This window comes from Cyprinus carpio, unplaced genomic scaffold, assembly GCF_018340385.1.
Source record: "Cyprinus carpio isolate SPL01 unplaced genomic scaffold, ASM1834038v1 S000000022, whole genome shotgun sequence".
Taxonomy (NCBI): Eukaryota; Metazoa; Chordata; class Actinopteri; order Cypriniformes; family Cyprinidae; genus Cyprinus; species Cyprinus carpio.
The window spans coordinates 1-5,966 of NW_024872775.1; the positions used below are offsets into that span (position 1 = coordinate 1).

At 37.8% G+C, this 5,966-nt stretch overlaps 3 non-coding genes across 3 annotated transcripts; 2 read left to right on the plus strand and 1 right to left on the minus strand.

The window, feature by feature from the left end:
- Nucleotides 1–2,027: 2,027 nt before the first annotated feature.
- trnam-cau lies at nucleotides 2,028–2,101 on the plus strand. The gene has a single exon. It is a non-coding gene; the product is annotated as a tRNA-Met (tRNA).
- Nucleotides 2,102–2,904: 803 nt separating this feature from the next.
- On the minus strand, nucleotides 2,905–2,987 carry trnal-cag. Its single transcript has one exon. It is a non-coding gene; the product is annotated as a tRNA-Leu (tRNA).
- Nucleotides 2,988–3,081: 94 nt separating this feature from the next.
- trnam-cau lies at nucleotides 3,082–3,155 on the plus strand. Its single transcript has one exon. It is a non-coding gene; the product is annotated as a tRNA-Met (tRNA).
- Nucleotides 3,156–5,966: the final 2,811 nt, after the last annotated feature.

The window sequence follows — 5,966 nt, forward strand, 5'->3', positions numbered from 1 at the left end:
GCACTGCTGGCTCAACGCAAACCAGAAGACCCTGAGTTCTTGGTCCTGCAGCGAAAGGATAGGTTCTGTCAGAAGTCGGCATTTTCGAACATAAAGCCCAAACCGCCGGGGTGCCAGGGGAGGACTGGCGACCTGAGCGCTGAGCCTGACGACTATTAGTCTGACAATATTTCAGAAATGTCAAGCATATGTTCGGAACTGCACAGCCAATCTTCACATCGAAGCGCTATGACATTTGGACCAATCGCGTCGAACCGCGTATAAAAAAAAAACATTTTTTCAAAAACTATAACATTTTCAGCCAATCAAAAAGCGCAATTCATAACATTCTCTTAACATTCGTGACATTTGACCAATCAGAGAACAGGGGGGATGTCGACGGCACGTTTCCGCGTTTCACCGCTAGGTGGAGGGGTCAGCGCTTCTAGTCAGGTGTCAATCAAGTTGCCGAACCATGCCGAAGGTGCACGAAAGAATGACATTGTTTTTGAAAACTTTATTTTACTGTTTTATTTACCCTTTTATAATTTATTGTTTGAAAACTTATTTTAATTTAATATCATTACTGTTCTGTTAGCATAATTGTAAAATAAAAAAACAAATTTAGAAATTATTTCTTTTTTGATTTTTGCCATGTTCATTTTCATTTATTTCCCTTTTTTATTTAATGTTGTTTGAAAACTTATTTAAGATTGAATTGTTTAATATTCATTTACTGTTCTGTTGGCATAATTGTGGCCAAAAAAATAAAAAAATAAAAAATAAAAAACTGGCAAAATGATTGCTTTTTTTTATTTGTACTTTAATATTTAACAGTTTCATCAGTACACTGCAACAATAGAACGTATGTCTATAAAAACATAATTTGCATATTGTTCATTTGTCACAGACATTTTTCAGCATATTAATTACTATTTTGCATCTGTTTTTTCATTAGAAAACAGGACAGATTGAAAGTGTCTGGCAACCTAAATACAACTACAAAATAAATGCTTAATCAGAATAAATAACAATACAACTACAAAAAAATAACATGCTTAATCAGAATATAAATATGAATATAATTACAAATAACAACATGCTTAATCAGAAATAAATATGAATATAATTATCAAATAACAATCAATGCTTAACATCAGAATAAATATGAATATAATTACAAATAACAACATGCTTAATAAAAGAATAACAAATAGAATGAATATAATTACAAATAACAACATGCTTAATCAGAATAAATATAAAATAATTACAAATAAAAAACTGCTTAATCAGAATAAATATGAAATAAACTACAAAATAACAACATGCTGAATCAGAATAAAATGAATACAACCTACAAATAACAACTGCTTAATCAGAATTAATATGAATATAATTACAAATAAAACATGCTTTAATCAGAATAAATATGAATATAATACAAATAAACAACAGGCTTAATCAGAATTATGAAATATGAATATAATTACAAATAACACATTAATCAGAATAAAATATGAATACAAGTACTAAATAACTAATAATAACAAAAACACATTTCCATTGGTGTAATTTTCATGGGAAAATATGTACATTTGTAAAACATATGTACATTTAATTAACCTTAAAGCAATTAACAATATTATAAGAAGTTGTCTTCAGCTGGATTCGAACCCCGGTCTTGGTGAACACCTGCAATAGGAAACAGTGTAATATACAAATGCGCGAATTTCTCACATGAAGAAAACCGGAAATTGTATCACTGCGCGCATGCTAAGGAAAAAAATGTCTTTGAACATCGAATTTCACCTTTTCTTTTCTTCGTTTCTCCTTTCTCTTCTCCCCCTTCTCTTTTTCTTCCTTCCCTCTCTTCTTCCCTTCTTCCCCACCTTTAACGGACTATTGTTCCCCAGCTTGAACGCAGCGCCTTAGACCGCTCGGCCATCCTGACACCTGTGCTTGGCGTGAGCTGACCTGTTGGAGCTAGACCTAAAGTCAAGGACCTGGAAGCTAGTGATTCTCTGTTCAGCCCCGTCAGCCTGCAGGCCTCGTTGGCGCAGTTAGGCAGCGCGTCAGTCTCATAATCTGAAGGTCGTGAGTTCGAGCCTCACACGGGGCAGGGTGGTTTTTTTTTTGATACCTGAGAGCGCTTAGACCAGGGGTGTCAAACTAAATTCCTTTAGGGCAGGAGCCCTGCAGAGTTTTTTTTCCAACCCTGCTCAAACACACATAGCATGTAGTTTTCAATGAGCCTGAAGGGCGTGATTAGTTGGTTCAGGTGTTTTGAATTAGGGCTGAATCTAAACTCTGCAGGGCTCCGGCCCTCCAGGAATTGAGTTTGACACCCATGGTTCTCTCCAGACTGGACTAATGTTATGCTCCCTTGGCGGGTCTTCCGGCACGTACTATCAAGCCTCTGCAACTGGGTCCAGAATGCAGCAGCGAGAGCGGTCTTCAACGAGCCAAAGAAAACCCAAGTCACACCTCTCTTCATAATTTTGCGCTGGCTACCAACAGCTGCCCGCATCAGAATAGAGGTGCTGATGTTTGCCTACAAGATGACCACTGGCTCTTCTGCAATATACCTAAAGTCGCTGGTTCAGACCTATGCGCCCTCAAGAAGCTTGCGTTCTGCAAGTGAACGACGCCTTCAGGTGCCATCCCTAAGAGGCACAAAATCACTCTGACGGACATTTTTCCTGGACTGTTCCCAGCTGGTGGAACGGCTTGCCTATCTCAATTCGAGCAGCGGAGTGTCTTTAACCATTTTCAAAAAAAATGTCTGAAGACACATGTTTTTCATCAGCACCTGACCATTTTAATACTAGCATTTGCCTAATGCGGTGTTTTGTCAAAGTTAACGCCCTGCTGGCTCAAAGTGCCAGAAGACTGAAGTCTCTGTCTGCAGCCAAAGGATAGGTCTGTCAGAAGTGGGATTCGAACCCACGCCTCCAGGGGAGACTGCGACCTGAACGCAGCGCCTTAGACCGCTCGGCCATCCTGACACCTGTGCTTGGCGTGAGCTGACCTGTTGGAGCTAGACCTAAAGTCAAGGACCTGGAAGCTAGTGATTCTCTGTTCAGCCCCGTCAGCCTGCAGGCCTCGTTGGCGCAGTTAGGCAGCGCGTCAGTCTCATAATCTGAAGGTTGTGAGTTCGAGCCTCACACGGGGCAGGGTGGTGCTTTTTTGATACTGAGAGAGCGCTTAGACCAGGGGTGTCAAACTAAATTCCTTTAGGGCCGGAGCCCTGCAGAGTTTTGTTCCAACCCTGCTCAAACACACACAGCATGTAGTTTTTTTCAAATGAGCCTGAAGGGCGTGATTAGTTGGATCAGGTGTGTTGAATTAGGGCTGAATCTAAAACTCTGCAGGGCTCCGGCCCTCCAGGAATTGAGTTTGACACCCATGGTTCTCTCCAGACTGGACTAATGTTATGCTCCCTTGGCGGGTCTTCCGGCACGTACTATCGAGCCTCTGCAACTGGGTCCCAGAATGCAGCAGATTGAGAGCGGTCTTCAACGAGCCAAAAGAAAGCCCAAGTCACACCTCTCTTCATAATTTTGCGCTGGCTACCAACAGCTGCTCGCATCAGAATCGAGGTGCTGATGTTTGCCTACAAGATGACCACTGGCTCTTCAGCAATATACCTAAAGTCGCTGGTTCAGACCTATGCGCCCTCAAGAAGCTTGCGTTCTGCCAAGTGAACGACGCCTTCAGGTGCCATCCCTAAGAGGCACAAAAATCACTCTGACGGACATTTTCCTGGACTGTTCCCAGCTGGTGGAACGGCTTGCCTATCTCAATTCGAGCAGCGGAGTCTTTAACCATTTTCAAAAAAAATGTCTGAAGACACACATGTCTTTTTTCATCAGCACCTGACCAATTAATACTAGCATTTGCCTAATGCGGTGTTTTTGTCAAAGTTAACGCCCTGCTGGCTCAACGTGCCAGAAGACTGAAGTCTCTGTCTGCAGCCAAAGGATAGGTCTGTCAGAAGTGGGATTCGAACCCACGCCTCCAGGGGAGACTGCGACCTGAGCGCTAGCTGACGACGGATAGTCTGACAATATTTCAGAAATGTCAAGCAATGTCGAACTGCACAGCCAATCGCATCGAGGCGCTATGACATTTGTGGCCAATCGCGTCGAAGCGCTATAACATTTTCAGCCAATCAAAAAGCGCAATTCATAACATTCTCTTAACATTCGTGACATTTGACCAATCAGAGAACAGGGGGGATGTCGACGGCACGTTTCCGCGTTTCACCGCTAGGTGGAGGGGGTCAGCGCTTCTAGTCAGGTGTCAATCAAGTTGCCGAACCATGCCGAAGGTGGACGAAAGAATGACATTGTGTTTTTGAAAACTTTATTTACTGTTTTATTTACCTTTTATAATTTATTGTTTGAAAACTTATTTAATTTAATATCATTACTGTTCTGTTAGCATAATTGTAAAATAAAAAAACAAATTTAGAAATTATTTCTTTTTGATTTCTACATTCATTTTCATTTTATTTTCCCTTTTTTATTTAATGTTGTTGTTGAAAACTTATTTAAAATTGAATTGGTTTAATATTCATTGTACTGTTCTGTTGGCAAAATAATTGTGTAAAAAAAAAAAAAAATAAAAAATAAAAAACTGGCAAATGATTGCTTTTTTTTATTTGTACTTTAATATAACAGGTTTCATCAGTACACTGCAACAATAGAACGTATGTCTATAAAAACATAATTTGCATATTGTCATTTGTCACAGACATTTTTTCAGCATATTAATTACTATTTTTGCATCATTTTTTTTCATTAGAAAGGACAGATTTGAAAGTGTCTGAAACTAATAAAAAAATGCTTAAATCAGAATAAATAAATAAACCAATAACATACAACATAAATATTGAATAAATATAACACAAAATTTAATCAGAATAAATGAATGAATACAAATACACAATAACAACAAATGCTTACAAATATAACAGCTTAAAGAATATGAATGATATAATTACAAATAACAACATGCTAATCGAAATAATGATAAATATGAATATAATTACAAATAACAACATGCTTAATCAGAATAAAAAAATACAAACTACAAATAACAGAATAAATATTAATATAATTACAAATAACAACATGCTTAATCAGAATAAATATGATTAATATAATTACATAATTACAAATAAACAACATGCTTAATCAGAATAAAATGCTTAATATAATACAAATAACAACATGCTTAATCAGAAAAACATGAATTAACTACAAAAAAAATACATGAATTAATCAGAAATGAAATATGCTTAATGAATATAATGTACAAATAACAACATGCTTAATCAGAATATTACAAAGTTGCTATGAATATAATTACAATATAACTAACATGCTTACAACTTCAGAATACAATATGAATATAATTACAAATACAAACAACACTGCTTAATCAGAATAAATATGAATACAAGTACTAAATAACTAATAATAACAAAACACATTTCCATTGGTGTAATTTTCAAAAAAAATATGTACATTTGTAAAACATATGTACATTTAATTAACCTTAAAGCAATTAACAATATTATAAGAAGTTGTCTTCAGCTGGATTCGAACCCCGGTCTTGGTGAACACCTGCAATAGGAAACAGTGTAATATTAAAATGCGCGAATTTCTCACATGAAGAAACCGGAAATTGTATCACTGCGCGCGCATGCTAAGGAAAAACTGTCTTTGAACATCGAATTTCACCTTTTCTTTTCTTCGTTTCTCATTTTCTTCTTCTCTCCCCCTTCTCTTTTTCTTCCTTCCCTCTCTTCTTCCCTTCTTCCCCACCTTTAACGGACTATTGTTCCCCAGCTTGAGCGCAGCACCTTAGACCGCTCGGCCATCCTGACGCCTGTGCTTGGCGTGAGCTGACCTGTTGGAGCTAGACCTAAAGTCAAGGACCTGGAAGCTAGTGATTCTCTGTTCAGCCCCGTCAGCCTG